Source organism: Puma concolor, chromosome F2 (assembly GCF_028749965.1).
Source record: "Puma concolor isolate L17-30 chromosome F2, mPumCon1.1.hap2, whole genome shotgun sequence".
Classification (NCBI taxonomy): Eukaryota; Metazoa; Chordata; class Mammalia; order Carnivora; family Felidae; genus Puma; species Puma concolor.
In genome coordinates this window covers 72,423,805-72,444,197 of record NC_141684.1, presented here as the reverse complement: position 1 = coordinate 72,444,197, position 20,393 = coordinate 72,423,805, and the positions used below count along the sequence as shown (strand labels likewise).

The following is a 20,393-nucleotide window of genomic DNA, read 5'->3' as shown; positions in this document are numbered from 1 at the left end:
GGCGAGATGAATTGCCTTGAGTAGGAGAGAGGACTGGGAGACCTCAAGAAAAAAGTTTCCCACTCCCGATCTTTATTATTGGCGGTTTACTATATAATTCGCCCTTGAAGGATGACAAACGGGAATGGAAAAATTCCCGAGAAACTTGTAGTTCCTACAACCATTTCGGACAAAATTGTTTTAATCTAGAGAAGTAAATATAATCCGGGGAATTTTTTCCATTAAAAAAAAAATTATCTCAAAAGCAAGAGTAGTGAAAAGCAATAAAGAAAGGGCGTGTGGTTTTACTTCCAGAGTCTGGGGTGCTGCTGCAGGCGCAGCTTGCTGTGCACACCGCTCCCAAAATGCCTCGTGAAATCATGTAAATAATGAAATGCACACATTGCGTAACAGGAACTTTCCTGCTCCGTAGAGGTCCCATTGTTACCTTACACGTGCTTCCCAATGAGTTTCTGCCTTCGGCCCCCTGTTTCATTGCATTTTAAAAGCCCAAGCTAATAATCCCTGAGCAGGTTAACTCCGTATTTTTAGAAAGTGTACATACATAAATTCAGAATTGATCCGTAAGCAAAATGTGTTTTTATATGCTCTGTGCGCGCACCAAAATGTCTGTTAGCAGTTTGAGTAGCTGGTTCCTAAATCATAGCATCACGACGCAAAGTATTAACCATTTTCACCGAAGTTCTTCTAAAAGGAACATTCCCTTTCTCTTTCCATTGTTGAATACGTTTTCACAATGCGGACATTTTCCTTAACGTTTCTTGCTAGAGGTATGTTCACATGTTAATCAAATGCCGCAGCTAGTGGAACCTGTAGAAGATAATAAAATCATTTTGCCACCCTGAGCTCATGAGTAACGTGCATTCCCCTGCACCCCACACATGCACAGATGCCAAACTGTAGCCCTGTGTGACCACCAATTTCATTTAAAGCATCCCATGAATTATGGAGATGTTTACCAAACCAGACAACAGCAAATCACCATGGCAAAAAGGTCAGTGCTCCATGAGTAAACGGTGTGCCATGTTTACAGCAGATAGGCTGAAAGATTGGATTACCAATATTGAATTTTGCAGCTAATAGACCATTTTGTATATAGCCAACAATATATCACTACTTATAAATGCAGTTAACTACTAGACAAACATACGTTTACCCATATTTATTCTTTCTGAATTATACAGCATCATGTGTATAACGCAGCTCCTCACCGCAAGCCTAGGATACCCTACCCAGCGACATATGAGCCATTACACTGTGCATCCAAATATTCAATTAACAGCCTTAATTGCTTTGAGACTGTGTGCTTCAGATTTCTGCTAATTAACAGCACCTTAAGACCTCTTCTCAGGTCCCTGTACTATATTATCACTAAAGATGGAATTTCTATTTCTAGCTATTATAAGGTATTTGTCACCATAAAACCTAAACACACAGACCGAAGATATAGGCCAATTCTTTCATTTATAAACTGGAGCAAGCACACCTAAATCTAATATCAGAGAATCTAAAAATATCCCTGCTCTATATTATGAACATAAGTACTCCACATACCCCTGCATGTAATTTTAAAATATTTCAACCTAATAGCATATTTGATTCCTTAAATGAACTTTCTATGGCTTGCTTTATAGTGTTTGCATAACTGAGGTCAAACCACATCAGTGGAACAATTTATTAAAACTAAGACCTATATAACTATTACTATTTGATACTAAGAAAACAGAAATAGAAATAACTAAAAGGGACAAACTGATCTAGATGTCACAGGAACAAAGAGGCACTAACATGGCCTCACGGCATCCCTGACTTACACACCCCTCTCCTCCCAATCTTCCCCCATCCTTTGCCTACCTTACCCAGACTTCCTCCTTGTGTTGTTGAGTTTGGGCTCTAGACGAGTCATGAACAATTATTACATTCTTCTTGTGTACCTCTTATGCTCTGGGAGCACCTCAAGGACAGCGCTAACCTATGGATATCAGATGGCTTCTAACCAGATTGTAAATTTCTGAACTTCAGCAACCATGACTTTTGTTCCTGCCTGTGTACCGCTCTGCACTGTGCACTGTGGGAGACCCCAAAATGAATAGCACTCTTTCTGCCCACAGAAATTCACAATCAGTCCCAAGAAATCTTGGGATGGGGGGGCGGGGGATCAGTCAATAATTAACTATAATAAAGGCGATATATTTAATAGAAATGCAAACACCATTACATGCAAGGAAGATGCAGTTCATACAGATGGGAGTGATCAAGGAGAGTTTCTCGGAAAAGATGGCTTTTAAGGCAAATGAAAAAGGCTGAGTAGGATGTAGAAGGCAGTGAGTGAGCCAATAGCATTTTAAGCACAAGTAATGATACCAAATCACGAAGTGCTCTTTGTGGACCCACTTTGCCATTAAGTATCTTCCATGACCTGCCAAGACCAATCTAGATTACTCAGAAAAAGTATGCTTCAGTGGGATTGTGACTGGAGTAAGACACTTCTTGGGTTTAGTTTGTCTGATTTTCGTTTTGTCAGTGAAGACGTTGTTAACCTGAAAAACAAAACAGTCAGCCATTTTACCAGCAAAAATAGATTTATTCAGGAATATCAGAGAATTGCGATTCAGAAAAGGTAAGCTGTGGCAAAACCATACACAAGTCCAACAAACATTGGAGAGGAACACTACTTTATGGAGAAAGAGGAGGTGGGAAGGGATTGTTTTGAATGAAAGTCCATTGGAGAAAAGCGAGAGTTCAAGATGATAATGGTTTCTCATTGGCTAAATTGCAGTGTGGTTCATTTCTTATAGGAGATACAATGAACCATCAGTCCCTATCGGGGCCCGTAATTTATGATTCTTTCCTGTGAACAGTTCTTCTGTTCGAGTCTGTAATTGACAATTCTTCCTATGATAGACATTTGAGTGATGTCTCCCCCTGCTGTGCTCCCCCCTGGCTTCCCAACTCCATTTCAGTGAATTTTCCCTGGATTAATTTTCACAACATCAAAATTTTCCTCATTACGTATTTTGATGTCTGAAACTTTCAAGTTTTGCTTTGAGGCAAGAAGTTCTGATTCGTTCACATTTTTTACCTTACCAGATTAATCGCATATTTTGCCTACTTAAAGTTTTCTTAATCACCCTACCTTTGTTTGATCTCTCCTTGATCTTTTGTCTTCAGAACCATCAGCTTTCAGTGTTCAGGTTCTGGGTAGCCATGGTAGGTTTTTATTATGGTTCCTTTCATTCTCTGCCCCTCTCTGTGTGATGGCACTTCACTGATTGACCATAGGACCTGCTTTGACCAATTAAATACGCGTAAATGTGCACATGCCACTTCTAATAGAAGCCTTAGGAGTTGTCATGTGGTTCTACCATCCTGTCTGTCCCTCTGTCCCAAAAGTACGCAGTCTAAGAAAGCCACTACTTCTTCAGTCACTCTGGATCCTGGCACAAAAAAGACTCATAGATCAGAGCCACAGCCAACCAGAAGTCGACATGTAATGTCAGTGAGAAGTAAACATTTGTTTCATAAGCCACTAAAATTTGAGGATAATCTTTTACAGCAGCCTAGCATAACCTAGCTGCTACAGCAGCCCATCAGGTAACGGTGAGTTCAAGGGCAAGTTTCATCTCCTGAAATGCTTTCTGTCATCTTTTTCTTTAGCGTGGAAGAACCTCTCTGGCCTGCAAGGAAACTAAATACTGCAAAGCAGGGCCCGTATCCCACCTCGCAAAGTTCGTAGAAGCCCCAGCCCTATCTAGGATCCTCACAATCTTACCACACGGTGCGAAAGCCCTTTTCCATGAGAAATGTGCCTCCTCTCTGAGTAAACATGGGTAGAACCCTCTTCCCTTGTCTGAGATCATAGCAGTTACTCATGGGCCCCTCCACCTAGAACCAAAATGGCTGCCGTTGGGCCGTGTGATCATTATATTGATGCTTCTCAAATCTACCTTTATTAGGAAGCAAAACCTTCTCTAGGGAACCTTCCAAGTATTCTGCCAAATGAAACTCCCACTCAAGTGGTTGAGCGCTTCCATATACCGTGTACAGATCTCGAGCCCTGAAATTAAGACTAAGTTGGAAGTATGTATCTTATAGCCATCTCCTCCAACCGACAAGAGCCCTCACGAGCAAAGAGTTCATCTTAATTCCTCTTTGTATCCCCCACGTAGCACATGGTAGGCACTTAGGAATTAGTTTCCTTGTGCCAGCAGCCATATGGTGACCCGATCAGCCTTTATAAATATATTAGTGCAATAAAAATTGTGATTACCGTGGTAGAAGCTTTCAGGGAGCAGCGGGGCCACAAAAACAGGGAGTGATCAAGTTTACTTGGTGGCAGGTGCGTCAATAGGGGCTTCATAAAGGAAATGCCCTATAAATGGAAAGATAAATAAGTGTTCTTTTGCCCGCAGAAGGGAAAAGGAAGGGAGGCAAAATAGACCTGCCAGTCAAGTGGAAAAATAAAGAGCAAAACTTCAAATACAGAAGCCAGCACGGCTTGGACTTTTTGGTCAAGTTTGTTTTCTTTTTCTATGGTGTTAATAGAAGGTTTTCTGCGGTGCTAATAAAAAAGCAAAAATGACATGTTCAGATAAGGTATCTTTATGTTTACTCTAAATTTCCTTTTCTAAAAGTCTCAAAATAACCTCACGACACGAAATAAAATACCCAGTAGATCACATGCTTGAATGAGTATGATGTGGTATTGACAGAACAACAGCGTTGAAAACACATAGAGACACAACAGCATCCGTCAGATGTTCGAACAGCCCCATGGCCACACCCCTACTTTAGTTCCCACAGCAGCTCTGACGCCTCACTCTGCCTTGTAACAGGCCATGAAGCTCCGGGACGTAAAGGGATGCCTGTTACACAAGATGACAAACCAATTCACAGGAAAGTAATAATTTGAGCACTGTGGTTGTCTCCAAAGATGGCTGCAACAGTTTTTGCCGTCCCCTTAAATCGGAGCTGGCTCTGTGACCTGCTTTGTACAACAGCCTGTGAGAGAGTGACCCCGTACAGTTGTGGGCTTAGCCTTAAAGCGGGCTGACCAATTCTTTTGCTCTCAGAAACCAGTCATCATGGAAGAAACCCTCCCACCCTGAGCCCACCATGCTGTGAGGAAGAGCAAGCTAGACAGACGATGACAGGTGGAGGAGGGGCTCAGAGGCACAGGTGCACGCATAAAGCCCTCTGGGACCTTCCAGCCCAGCCTAGCTACCACCTGAAAGCTGGTAGTGACCCCAGCTGGCAGCATGTGTGACAGAAAAACCCTGCCTGAATTCCTGGCCCACAGAACTCTGAGAAATCATAATCACTGTTTCAAGCCACTAAGCTCTGGAGTGGTTTATTAAGCAGCACAGAGAACTGAAGCAAGCACTTACCTGTGTAGCAGATACTATGCAAAGCACTTCCCAATGTTTCCTTTCATTCTCGGACGAGCTCCAATAATATCGCTTCATTTGCAGGTGAGAAAACCAAAGGCTCAGACTTGTCTATGGCCACAGACAGAGGTGGTGGGTGACCTGAGGTCTGTCTCTCGAACCCGTGCTCTGAGCTGCCAAATTTACTGCCTTTAGAGTTGGTGAAGTCGGCTAATGTGCTCCATCACCACCACCAGGAGAATGTGGGCTGTAGGAACAGTTAGGAATCAGACACCAAGGCACCTGGGTGGCTCAGTGCGTTAAGGGTCCAACTCTTGATTTTGGCTCAGGTCACGACCTCATAGTTGTGAGATCGATCTGCGTCGGGCTCCGTGCCAGGGTGGAGCCTGCTCGGGATTCTCTTTCTCCCTCTCCCTCTCCCCCTGCTCTCCAAAAAAGAAAAAAGAAAGGAAAAAGGAAAGAATCAAACACCAACTGAAATGCACACTCCAGCCCTATTGCATCCTGCCTCTGCGCAAACTCAGACTAACAGCCCCAGGATTTGATGTCTCTTGGTGGATGGCAGAGTCCTCTCTACTTAGCTGGCGATTTACTAATCATCTATTATGTATTAAGTGTGCCATGTGATTTAGCTCATTAATTCATAATATGACAAAAGGTGTTTTTTTTATAGATGAAGAAACAGAAACTTAGAGAATTAAGTGCTTTATCCATGATCACACAGCTAACAAATGGAAGAATTAAAATCTGAATCAAGTCCAACCAGCTCTACAGCCAAAGCTTATACCATAACCCTCTCCCACCTCTCACTCAGACAAGTTTTAGCCACTACTGTAGCAAAAAGCCCATTCAGAGTGTCATTAGTTATTCATCCTTTCATGTTTACAACCAGCTCTCGATGGGATATGAATTAAGTGCCTACTTAGCAAACTAAAATACTACTCTTCGAAAACAGAAGGCATTCAAGATGTTCTATATTAAATATTTCTATTTCATAAAGAGTTTGTGTAATGAGGAGGAACCAGGGACACTGATGAAATACACAAAACAGTAAACATTTCTAATGCTAATGGAGCACAGCATGTTTACATTATAATTGGAACCCCATTGATTAGCCTTCACTGACTATTACTTTTAGCAGAATTACCAGTGATGGAAGAGAAAATGTAGCTTGGTGCTGAGTACATGCTAAGCACTAAACAAGATCGACTGTGCTTTTAACTGGGCGTTAATTACCTAAGGGGCAGTAACATACAACATTCTAACTTGATAGTCTGCACCTTGACAAAGGAGATAACAGAAAAATAGACTAAAATTACAACATGAGAGATTTAGGTGAGACACAGTGATTACCAGATAGTCAGAATTATTTAAAGTGGTCCTCTCCAAAAGTCTGATGGAAACACTTCTCTCATTAAATGCATTATTATTTAATGTTGAGAGACAGTGTAGTATAGTATAATGGCTTTGTCGCTTAGTAAGTTTGATCGTGATCAAATTATCTAACCTCTCTTTGCCTCAGTTTCCTCATCAATAAAATGGGAACAATAATAGTATCAAGCCAAAAGGGTGATGGGATGATTACATGAGTTCATACAGATAATGCGCTTCAACTAGAACAGTCACTTATACGAGAATGCTTGTTTTGAAAATGCAAATTTGCTCTGATGCAATTGGTATATAAGGAACAATTGGAGCACAGCAATATGCCACTTTTGTCTGTGAGAAACACCAGACTAACACAGAAAACTGCACCTGATTGGACTGAGTGGTGCAGGGAATACACTAAGGGCACACAGGTGCACACCTCAGACACCTACAGCTACCTCAGTTTACAGTGTGTTAGCGGCCAGACCATCCTCATCTGATGTGACGACTGTCCATCAGATTCCAAGGAACCTATCTTCCACCCCTTCACAGTAACTCCCAAGCTGCAGCCTTTCTAATACCTGCTTCCACGAGCAAATATCAGTCTTTTCCAAGTTAAAATGCCACACTTATTTTAGCACTTATGCTTTTTTTTAATTTATGGGTTTTTTTAATTTTTTTAATGTTTATTCATTATTGAGAGAGAGAGAGAGAGAGAGAGACAGAGATAGAATGTGAGCAGGGAGGGGCAGAGAAAGAGAGGGAGACACAGAATCTGAAGCAGGCTCCAGGCTCTGAGCTATCCACACAGAGCCCGACGTGGGGCTCGAACTCACAAATTGCGAGATCATGACCTGAGCAAAAGTCAGATGCTTAACGGAATAAGCAACCCAGGCACCCCAAAATTTATTTTTTTTTTAAATTTTTTTTTTCAACGTTTATTTATTTTTGGGACAGAGAGAGACAGAGCATGAACGGGGGAGGGGCAGAGAGAGAGAGGGAGACACAGAATCGGAAACAGGCTCCAGGTTCTGAGCCATCAGCCCAGAGCCCGACGCGGGGCTCGAACTCACGGACCGCGAGATCGTGACCTGGCTGAAGTCGGACGCTTAACCGACTGCGCCACCCAGGCGCCCCCAAAATTTATTTTTGAGAGAGCATGCAAGCAGGGGGGTGGGGTGGGTTCAGAGAAAAAGAGAATCTTAAGCAGGCTCCACATTCAGTGCAGAGCCCAAAGCAGGGCTCAATCCCACGATCCTGGGATCATGACCTGAGCCAAAGTCAGACACTCAACCGACTGAGCCACTCAGGCACCCCTAGAATTTATGCATTTCTTAATCTTTGAAATGTGTAAAAAACTATTACTCTTTTTTTTTTTTCCAAGAGAAAGAGAGTGCAAGCAGGGAAGAGGGCAGAGAAAGAGAGAAAGAGAATCTTAAGCAGGCTCATGCACAGCATGGAGCTGGATGAGGGGCTCAATCCCACACCCTGGGACCAGACGTGAGCTGAAATTAAGAGGTGGACGCTTAGCTGACTGAGCCACCCAGGTGCCCTAGCACATTGGGTTTTAAGAGCATGTGTGTCACATTAGAGCAAAACTGACTCTACCTTGCATGTACTAAACACTCAAATAATGTAATTATTATGGTTGTAATGATAAGAAACTGACATTTAGTGTGTTTGACCTGGATATTTTCTTAGGTCGTTTTATGTTTGGGTTAATTTGATTATTACCATTATTAGTTTGATGATGATGATTATTATTATTATTATATTCATAGAAGTGGTCTTTATGTTTTTGTACATTTGTGAGATTGCCCAAAGTGTGTAAAACAATACAAGAATAGCGCATCACTTCAGGACTTCAAATGTATTACAAACCTTAGGAAGTTGACCATATCCCTTTGAGACCACAGATGAAAATACAACCTGCTGGGGGCGCCTGGGTGGCTCAGTTGGTTGAGCATCTGACTTCAGCTCAGGTCATGATCTCACGATTCCTGGGTTTGAGCCCCGTGTTGGGCTCTGTGCTGATAGCTCAGAGCCTGGAGCCTGCTTCGGATTCTGTGTCTCCCTCTCTCTCTCTGCCCCTCCCCTGCTTGTGCTCTGTCTCTCTCTCTCTCTCTCAAAAATGAGTACACGTTAAAAAAATTTTTTTCTGAAAGAAAGAAAGAAAGAAAGAAAGAAAGAAAGAAAGAAAGAAAGAAAGAAAGAAAATACAACCTGCTGGTAATCAGTAGATAATTCTAGGTATTTGTCTTCAGGATAGTTTGGTTTTAGACAACTTATTCTAGATTAGTTTTCCTTAAGCCTCTTTAGCCAATGATCACATAGATGGGGGAAGGAGGGATATTTACATTTCAGATATGAGAGAAATTATCAGTAAGTCTACCAAGGGGCTGAAGTTGTGGGAAGAAGACAAGAAGATTGTTTGAGATGTGAATTTTTGCACATTTTCTGTTCTACTTCTTACGCACTTTCAAAAGCCCAAGTCACGCGTGACCAACCCTCAAGGACACGACGAGTCCTAACTTCCAGGCAGTCCATCAGTACTGCAACTGTACTGCTCTACCTAAGCTTTGACGGCTTGAACGTGCCCTTTCATTCATCCATCCTTTCATTCAGGCAGCACTTATCGAGTAAGTCCTCTGTGGTAGATCCTGTCTAAAGGCTTGGGATACCGTGATGAAATGCATACCCACACTCAGAATGCCTCAAGCAATGACCTTGAGAAACAGGCCTTACAAATGGTGGTGTGACCATTGGGAAAGATCCCAGAGGTGAGGAGCTGTTAGGTTTTCCACAGAGCCATCAACAGGGAAAGCCCAATTTGCAGAAGCTCCAACTGCAAACCAAAGAACGACTATGTGTGCCTTCACTGTGCAAAGAACTGCGCGCACACACACATTGTTTAATCCACATTCATACATTCGTGATGTTCAGTAAGAGTAGCACGCCCCTCTATGAAAGACGAAAATATGATACTGTAAAAATATCAACTCACAATTCTTAAGAAATACATATGAAAATTATTAAAAATTATCAATGATTATACAAATATAAATTAGTTTCGTAATTATTAAGTTGCTTCTCCTATCATGTCTGCAGCTAAACGCATTCCCCAACTCACCCCACCTAGTTTAACAACCTCACTTTTTTTTTTAATGTTTATTTACTTTTGAGAGAGAGACAGACAGACAGACAGAGTGCAAGCAGGGGAGAGGCAGAGAGAGAGGGAGATACAGAATCTGAAACAGGCTCCAGGCTCCGAGCTGTCAGCACAGAACCAGATGTGGGGCTCAAACCCATGAACTGTGAGATCATGACAGAGCCAAAGTCGGACTCTCAACCGACTGAGCCATCCAGGCACCCCAGCAACCTCACTTTTCTAACGTTGTTTGCTGCCAATATGGAAGCTACCATTGGTGCAATATAGAAAGTTAATAATCAACCTGCACTACCTTCCTTCTCACCAATGCAGTGTTTTCTCTAATAATCCTGTTAATTCCATTTCAAAGCATGACTCTCAACCCCTGTCTTCCTTTTTGTTCCCCCAGCTACTGTCATAGTCCAAAACTGTCAGCTTTCACCTGGGTGGTCCTGCCCTCACTCTCTCCTCATTTGCTCATTTTCCGTATCAATGGTGAAGGTAACATCCTGTCTCTTCCCTGCTTAGAAATCCCTACTGGCTCCCTGCCGCATACGGTATTTAAGATCCACGTCCTTTAGTGTGGAACACAAGACCCTTAAAAAGCTGGCCAAATCTTACCATCTAGCTTCATTAAATTCACTCGGTAATGAATCCAAAACTCTGACCACACAAAACTTATCATTATAAAATATTCACAGTTGTTTTCGTGCCCACCATACTGTTCTGCATAACGTTTCTTCTTTGACCTAGTCCCCATTCCTGGGTGGATTTGAGGATGGGGACGTTGGTAAGGGCACAGGTAAAGGATGACTTAGTATCAGTGGGTGTATGATGTGACTCGTTTTCTAGGCTAGGAACTGACTAGAAATCTATCTCATTTTTCTCTATTTGCCTTGCTAGAGTCTAGTAGTTTCCCAGCAGCTGAATACATTTATAAACTAATGACTTGAAGGCACCGTTTCTATTACTACGGAGTTACAAAATAGAGCAAAGACATAGACTTATGGCCCCAGAGAATGGGACTCTCCTGGGAAGGCCCCTCCCACAATACCCAGATTTCCACTACAAGGACATCCAGAAATCTCTTTTGCCCACTTCAAACGTCTGTCACAACTTTTGCTGACAGAAGAGCCCTTGCAGATCCCTGGGCACCTGGGTGACTCAGTCAGTTGAGCATCCAGCTTGATTTCGGCTCAGATCATAATCCCAGGGTCGTGGGATCGAGCCCTGCATCAAGATCTATGCTAAGCATGGAGCCTGCTTAAGATTCTCTCTCTGTCTCCCTCTGTTCCTCTCCCCTACTCTCTCTCTCTCTCTCTCATACAAAAAAATAAAAATAAGGCAGAGTTCAGAAAGGTCATGTGATTCACCCCAAGTTTATCCCTTTAGTGGACATTTCAGGTCTCTTTTTTAGTGCCTGACATTCTTTCCACTCTCTGTAGTAAAGTCTTTCACCATTTCTCTGCTGCAAGAAATTCCCAGCCTAGAACTCTAGCCAGCTTCTCTTCTTTCTTCCAACTGGTGCTTTCTGGGTTTCCAAGTTCCTCCAACAACCGTCTTGGAATTTCTTCACAGGGGCTCTGTAAGAGTTCCCTCGTAATTGGTAGAGTTGCCCCAGATATTCACAACACAATGAAAAATCCAAATGGCTCCAGTAGCTTCAACATTGATTTTTTTGAATACACTCATGTGTTACTAACATCTACAGAGCTGAGTCTTGTCCTACTATAAAGAAGAGTCTTCTAGAGTACTTCTTAAAGTCGTCCCAAGTGAACAAAATTAAATAATCTTAGTATGTTATTTTTTCCAGGGGGAAAAAAAATCCTAGCTCATTTTGTGACCCCTAAAAGGAATCTCTCATGATAAAATGAACTAAAAAGGTACTGGGGAACAGCCATATGACTACTTAAATGCTATTCTAAATTATTGACATGATTCCACAGATTGAATATGCATTATGAAAGAACATCCTTTTGAACCTCATTCAAAATACCCAAAGCAGTGACTATAGTCTGCATGAAAAACTAAAATAATGGCCCCCACTCAGTTGGATCTTCAGAAGAATTCTTTTAAATGAACAGCAGGGGTTCTAAACTATGGGAGAGGAGAAGAGCCAAGAATCATAATTTTTAAAAGCTCCACCAATCAATATTAATATACAGCAGGGCTAAAAATCACTAGGCTAGAGCAAACCTGAACTAAACCATCCCACAAGTGTCTCCAGTTTCTCCAGAGATGCTACAAAATTCTGAAAGTTTTTTCTTAATTTTTTAAAAATATTTATATTTGAGGGGCGCCTGGGTGGCGCAGTCGGTTGGGCGTCCGACTTCAGCCAGGTCACGATCTCGCGGTCCGTGAGTTCGAGCCCTGCGTCGGGCTCTGGGCTGATGGCTCAGAGCCTGGAGCCTGTTTCAGATTCTGTGTCTCCCTCTCTCTCTGCCCCTCCCCTGTTCATGCTCTGTCTCTCTCTGTCCCAAAAATAAATAAAAACGTTGAAAAAAAAATTTAAAAATATTTATATTTGAGAGAGCACATCAGGGGAGGGACAGAGAAAGGGGACAGAGGATCCAAAGCGGGCTCTGTGCTGACAACAGCAAACCCCATGTGGGGCTCAGACTCAGGAACCACAAAATCATGACCCGAGCCAAAGTCAGATGCTCAACCGACTAAGCCACCCAGGAGCCTCTAAAAGTGATTTAAATAAATTAAGTGTTAAGCTTCTGAACAGACATAAGAAAACCACATTTCACCCCACAGTAGAGGAAGGACTTAGGGCAAGAGCACCAATGAGCACATTCTGACCACCAAGGGTGAATCAAATACTATTAGACTTACTTGCTCATTTAATCCTCATGACAACTCTGTAAAGTATTATTATCTCTGTTATACAGATGAGGAAGCTGGGGCTCAGAGAGTTAATGTAACTTACCCAACATGACAGCCTCAATAGGCGGTGAGATTAGAATACACACACACAATCTACTAGCTTCAAAGATGGTGTGGCTTTCATTACTCCAGTAATAGAACGTTAAAACTCCAGAAATATGAGGATCATTAATAAATGGTTGCTGACTGGTGACGAGCTAAAATCTGGTTTTCAAAAATGCATTCGACATTCAAAATGTATTAGATATTTACTGATAGACACAGTTGCGTATCACAATGCTAAATTAGACCTCCTATTATGTGTATTGCATATGGGGCTCCCTCTACCCAAAGGGAGGACACCTCTTGCTCCTTCTTCCGTTCCCCACCCTCCCCCAGCCCTCCTTACCCCCTCGCTGCTGGCAAAACTATTTTTTTTCCACTTGAAGCCTTTCCCAACTCCCACATTTTGCAAAAACAGGGGCTATTCCCAAAGCATTTGCTCCATAATTATCGCTTACCTGCCTTTCTTTAGCACTTGAGTATAAGCTCTCAAAAAGTCAGTAGTAACATTTTATTCATCTTTGAATCTCCAACACCTAGTAAGCCTCAGGCTTAGAGTAGGTGCTCAAAATAAATACTTGTTGACTAATTCACATGATAAGATTTTAGTCTTTTTTTTTTTTTTTTTTTTAAATAACCTATCACATGTTTTGGAAACCCAATAGTTTAAAAGGAAAGTTCTGGGTCTACTGGGAATAATTTAAACACTTCTAAGCAAAACTAACAAACTTACTGGTTAATATGATAGACACTCTGAAGGTCAAAGTCCTATTTTCACGTGGCATTTCTCAGCCACAATACACCTAAATGGATTCTGTTTCATGCAAAGCTTCATCAATTTTTAATTTATGTTTTGAACGTGTCTATATTTTGTACTTTTAAACCATTGATTTTTGTCCCCTCTGGTCATCTCCCCAGCTTGAATAAACCCCCTCTCTAACAACAACCTGACCGGGAAGCTGGTGTTCCTGACCAGCATGCATATCCAAGCCCATCTGTATTTGGATCTGATGGAAGCCTTGTACCTTTGTGAAGACTGTGAGCAAATGGCCCTTGGTGTATTCCCAAACTTCCTAAGAAGGAGAAGAAACTCTCCTTGGTTTCTTGGTTACATGAAAAAAATAAAAGTCTGTGTTTCTTGTATCTCTGAGAAGAAACATTTGTCTTCTTGGCTACCAAGAATATCCAGGCCCGTCTCCTTTCCCAAAACATTGAAATGCAATTCCCTCTCCCCCCACCACCTTTTTCTTTCTTTTCATAACTGCTTTGGTGCTAACTGATTGTTTTAAAGGCCAAACCAAAAAACCTATGCAAGAAGTGTGGCTTTTGATAGCAGAAGTTGAAAATGGAATTCCTTGTGGATATAGGTGGATATAGCTAATGGATAAGCATCATTGAGTAAGACCCTAACTAAAGTTTCCAAGGAGATATCTGGACACATGCCAGCAGGGAAATAATGGGGTATCAGTAAATTAGATATGGAGATGTTTGCCAAATTCTGGGATAATCAAATTAACAAAGCTCCTCTTGGAAATTAAAAGGTATAATTTTAGGAAAAGTCTTTTCAAAGGTCTACTTTATATATTTAATAAGCTTCAAAAGTATGATATAAAATTATGATGTAGTTTAATAAATTTATAGTTTCAAGAAATATTTAGATAAATTCAGTAGCCTATAGATATGGTACAAAAGAAAAACAGAGACTTATGTCTCTGGGGTCTAATGCATCGAGAAATCATGCCCCACTGCTGAATGTCCTTTATAAGAATACAAAAACCTTAAACTCCCCTTTTTGACTTTTATGTAAATGTGTATACAGCCTCAGTGAAATTTGTAAAAGTACCTCTGTTCAAAAACAAACATGAGTGAAACATTAGGAGCTCTAGAATGAGAGGATGATATAAGAGGAAACTTTCAGTGAAGACTGAAAAAGTCAGAATCATTTTGGAGTCAACCCAGAAAATCTCAATTTTATTACACAAAGACCATCATTTAACAAAAATAAGCAACAGATGTCCAAAACATATACCCATTTTCAAGAGAAGCATTTCTCGGGACGCCTGAGTGGCTCAGTCAGTTAAGCATCCAACTTCGGCTCAGGTCACCACCTCATGGTTCATGAGTTCCAGCCCCACATCTGGCTTTGTGCTATCTGCACAGAGCCCGCTTGGGATCATCTGTCTGTCTCTCTCTCTCTCTCTCTCTGCCCCTCCCGTGCACTTTTTCTCTCATTCTCTCAAAAATAAACATTAAAAAAAAAAAAAAGATTTTCTAAAAGAGAACCATTTCTCACCTCATGTGTAAAGATCTTAGGTTTGTCTGGAACAAAGGTGGTCCCAGAAACACAAAGCATGGTCCCAGAACAGCAGAATCTGCTTCCCCTGAGAAATTGTTAGACATGCAAATTAGTGGGCTCCCTTCCAGACCTGGGAAATGGGGTGGAGCCCAGCAATAATATTTTAACAAGTCTTCCAGGCTAGAGTTTGGGAACCAGTGGCCCAGACCTGTGCTGGCCAATAAGATGGAACAAGCTCCATGTTGCTATTGGACATTTGAAATACGGCTCATCCCAACTGAGATGTGCTGCCACATGAAAAATACAAACTGAATGTCAGAAACAGTACAAAAATAATAAAAGATATAATTCATGCTTTCTGTATCGATTATATATTTAAATAGTAATGATTTGGATAGATCAGGTTAAACAGAGTCTATTATTAAAATCAATTTAATCAGTTTTTTTCATCTGGCTAGAAGAACATTTAAAATTACACAAGTTGCATTATATCTCTAAGAGGCAGCACTGCTCTAGACCAAATTTCTTAAAAATGTAACAACTGACCTCACAAAACTCATATGGAAAATTAAGTAACCTCTGCCTCAATACTTTCAATGACAAGGAACCTGCAAATGACATTCCGGACAGGACTTTCATTTCCGGACAGGACTTTCATATATTGAATTAAGATCTGCTGTGCTTTAACATCCTGGGGTTGTTTGTTTTCTCTTTATCTTGATTCTGAAATTTAAACCAGAGAATAAGGATAACCCTTTGCCTCATGACAATTCTTTGATACTGGGTAACTTATATCTTTTCTTTGCCAGGCAGAAAATGCCCCCAGTACAATATACCTTGCCTTTCCTGGGCTGAAAATATCCCACACAGCATCCCCCCCCCCCCCATCATTAGTCCACAGAATGCATGATTTCTGCTTTCACGGTTATTCTACGTGAAACATCCTTCTCTTTGGTAATATCCCTCATGTAGGAAAAATGGTCCAAATCTTTGGAAATGGCCAAACTGATTTCTAGTGCCCTTTCAGTGGAGCTCACAGCATTGTTAGCACACCCTCAAGGGTTATCTCATTCTAGAGGGTGTGCACTTCTGATGGCCTTTAATTGGCTTGGCTATTTTACAAGTCCGTAGGAATAGACTTGAAGTTATAGAAAACGGGTAACAAAGGCAAGTGCGCGCCCACGGTAATGCAGACGATCCGTGTTCATGGCAGTGTAAATGGATTTTGTCTGGTGGAGAACATAAATCTCTGTGAGTCAAAATACCATCTAAGTGGATTTTAATTAGCGACTTGAATAAAACACTTGACACCTGTTCATTTTATTTTTGTGACTTTACCTTTTAGAAAAGTATGCTTTACCACTCCCGAGACAGGCTTCCCAGAACACGGAAGGATAAATTAGATGTGGTCTGCACACAGTGGACTCCTCTATGCTTGCCCGGTTACCATACATCCCATAACTCTAGATATTTCTAATAACCTCATTAGCACCTACTGACACACTGAGTTCGTGGTGAAACAAAACACTTATCTCCTTCTTCACGGATGACAGTCCAGCCGTTTCCTCAGTCCTGTACCTTTTCTTTTATAACTCAAATGCTAGATTTTTTTTTTACACTTACGTCTTTTAAATTTAATGTTCAGGATTTGAGCACATTATTCCAGCCTGCTGATACCACTGTCATTTCATGGATCTCTTTATGGAAGTGCAAAACAGGGGCCAGAAGCACTCGAACCCAGGGAGGCTTTTGGTAATCAAGCTTGAATTCCGCAGTTGGGATGGGAGAGGAGGAGGGAAAGGACTTCTCTCCAGAAGCAAGTTCGAGCACAGGCTGAGGCAGGTTTTGTGGGGCCTGAGACGTACACAGTTTGGGAGTAGGGGATCCTCCTCAGGAGAAATGATGCAAAATTGTCTTCTTTATGTGATGTCAGACTTCAATAACATTACGGTCTTCAAAAACGTAGAAAATTAAGAATATAAAACTGCCAGAGCCTCTCCAAGTGTAGCAGGATTCGGGCACAGAGTTGTGACACCAAGCCTTTTCTTTCAGGAAGCAACTTTATTCCTGCCAGCGCCGCTCAGTTGGGTTCGCACCCGAAGAACTGAGCCCCAAACGCCACGTGGCGTAGTTTTGTTTTGTGTTGATATTTATTTATTTACTTATTCATTTATTTACATCCAGGTTAGCATACAATGGAACAATGATTTCAGGAGTAGATTCCTTAATGCCCTTACCCATTTAGCCCATCCCCCCCCCCACAACCCCTCCAGCAACCTTGTTTGTTCTCCATATTTAGGAGTCTCTTATGCTTTGTCCCCCTCCCTGTTTTTATATTATTTTTGCTTCCCTTCCCTTACGTTCATCTGTTTTATGTTCACTCATATGAGTGAAGTCATATGATATTTGTCTTTCTCTGACTAATTTCGCTTAGCATAATACCCTCTAGTTCCATCCAGGTAGTTGCAAATGGCAAGATTTCATTCTTTTTGATTGCCGAGTAACACTCCATATTATATATGTGTGTATATATATATATATATATATGTATATATATATATATACACCACATCTTTATCCATTCATCCACCAATGGACATTTGGGCTCTTTCCATACTTTGGCTATTGTTGATAGTGCTGCTGTAAACATTGGGGTGCATGTGTCCCTTTGAAACAGCACACCTGTATTCCTCGGATAAATGCCTAGTAGTGCAATGGCTGGGTCGTAGGGTAGTTCTATTTTTAGTTTTTTGAGGAACCTCCATACTGTTTTCCAGAGTGGCTGCACCAGTCTGCATTCCCACCAACAGTATAAAAGACATCCTCTTTCTCCACATCCTCGCCAACATCTGTTGTTGCCAGTGTTGTTAATGTTAGCCATTCTGACAGGTGTAAGGTGATATCTCATTGTGGTTTTGATTTGTATTTCCCTGATGATGAGTGATGTTGAGCATTTTTTCACGTGTCAGTTGGCCATCTGGATGTCTTCCTTGGAGAAACATCTAGTCATGTCTTTTGCCCATTTCTTCACCGGATTATTTGTTTTTTGGGTGTTGATTTTGATAAGTTCTTTATAGATTTTGGATACTAACTTTTTATCTGATATGTCATTTGCAAAATCTTCTCCCATTCGTCGGTTGCCTTTTAGTTTTGCTGATTGTTTCTTCCGCTGTGCAGAAGCTTTTTATTTTGATGAGGTCCCAATAGTTCGTTTTTTCTTGTTTCCCTTGCCTCTGGAGACATGTTGAGTAAGAAAGTTGCTACATGATGAGTAAGTAGGTTTTGCCTGATTTCTCCTCGAGAATTTTTTCCTGCCTTACATTTAGGTCTTTCATCCATTTTGAGTTTATTTTTAGGTATGGTGTAAGAAAGTGGTCCAGGTTCATTCTTCTGCATGTCTCTGTCCAGTTTTCCCAGCACCATTTGCTGAAGAGACTGTCTTTATTCCATTGGATATTCTTTCCTGTTTTCTCAAAGATTAGTTGGCCATACATTTGTGGGTCCATTTCTGGCTTCTGTATTCTGTTCCATTGATCTGAGTGTCTCTTTTTGTGCCAGTGGCATAGTTTTTTGTATATTTTTTACTTCTTTGTCTCCCATATATGGTAACACACACAAACATGCAGTATGATTAAGTGGTCTCATGTTACAAGGTCATGAGGGATGTTATCATGGACGCACATAGCCAGATTACCTTGAGGTTTTGTTAGGTTTTGTTAGGGAACCCTACCACATTCCCCCCCTTTGATACTCACACCCTCTATTTTGGGTCAAACAGCATCATCTTGGTTTAGATGTTTGTATTTCTATAACATCATTACATGAGTGACCATCCTTTTTTTTTTTTTTAATTATGGTCTCAATGAGACCAGAGACAGACCATGCAACCAAGGGAGCTAAGCAAGGTATGATTAAGCAACCTCCCAGAATTAGGAGGATAATTTTTATGAGAGTTTTGAATCCTCCGAAAGTTGAAAAACATCCTCCAGATAACTCCTTGGGGTTTTAACTGTTCCAGGTCTGGACGGGGACATGAGAAATCCTTTTCATTTGATTTGTGATCTCCTCTATGACTTTTTTCTCATTATCAATCAGCAGTTGCTTACGTTAAACTTTTGACAAACTTTTTTTTTTTTTTTTGGGAGGGGGGAAGCAAGCAGGTAATCTAAGTCCAAGCAATTTTGATAGGTAGCATTGTGTATTTTGGTTTGCTGCTTGGCTAGTAAGGCAACCACTCTGGCAGTTTTGTTGGTTATAATTTTTATAATTGCCTATAGTCTGATTGTGCGGTTTAGCATGTAAATGGGAGTGCAGTAGCCTGAGGACCCGTCCTCTGTCCAGGCGGCAGGGCCATAATATTGGATTATACGCTCAGGAGGCCCTTTATTGCCTTTTTAATTGCCAATTTGTAAGGCATGCTGCTTTCTTTGCGTCTCCCTCTCCCCATACACTTGGACTCCCGAATGTTTCCCTCTGGCAGGTGGGAGCAGGAAGAAAGATGGACGAAGAGTTCCCAGCACACGTGACCGTGACCAGACCAAGGGAAGTACTGTAGAGCTGTCCTTCCACATATCTAGTACAGTCCACCTGGGACCCGCCATTTGATGGCTGTGTTGACACTGTCCCAGGCCTCTCAGAGATGAGAAAAGTTAGAAAATGGATGGGGATCTGGCTCAAGGTGATCTGGGGTCCCCCACCACTGGGTTTTCCTGGCAGTTCAGTTGGCCTAGGAATGTTAAGTTTTTAACAGAGACGACGATGAACTTTTCCCCCACTAGGGAAGAAAGTTCTTCCCAATTATTTGAGCTTTTGAGAAGCCAAACCCCGGTAGTAGGACTGGGGTATTTTGTTTTACTCTAAAGTTTGTGGGGATCTAATTTTCTAGTCTCTTATGGCCATTGTTTTCCCACATTGATACCAATGAAGTGTCCTATCCACAAGAGGAAGGTGAGTGTTCACAGAAACCTCTCCCCACATTTGCAGACAACTGGGGCGGCCTAGGCCAATCCTGTGACAAAGAGTAGAGCAAACATCACAGTAATAGTGAGAAACAAGGGTGACAGTGCATCACAAGTAAGGAAACATATAGAAAATAAGACGGTCATCTGTCTCACCAGACGGTCGGTTCCTCAGCCTTCTGCTGTGCATAGATCAGGCAGCTTCCGGAGTGACTAAAGCAGGGCTGCAGTCTCCCGGAGCCTCTGGAGTTGCAGAATCTTCCGTATGGTCAGCTTGCACAGCATTGATGGGTCAGGAATGCATG

General features: G+C 41.6%; 1 long non-coding RNA gene across 2 annotated transcripts; it reads right to left on the bottom strand.

The window, feature by feature from the left end:
* Positions 1 to 51: 51 nt before the first annotated feature.
* Positions 52 to 7,003, bottom strand: LOC147572107 (uncharacterized). Of its 2 annotated transcripts, none has more exons than XR_015246843.1 (4): positions 5,388 to 7,003; positions 4,271 to 4,865; positions 2,365 to 2,540; positions 52 to 810 (listed from the first exon to the last, which is right to left on the bottom strand). It is a non-coding gene; the product is annotated as an uncharacterized LOC147572107 (long non-coding RNA). The 2 variants fall into 2 exon arrangements; XR_015246844.1 differs by having other exon boundaries at positions 4,271 to 4,372.
* Between the last annotated feature and the right edge of the window lie 13,390 nt (positions 7,004 to 20,393).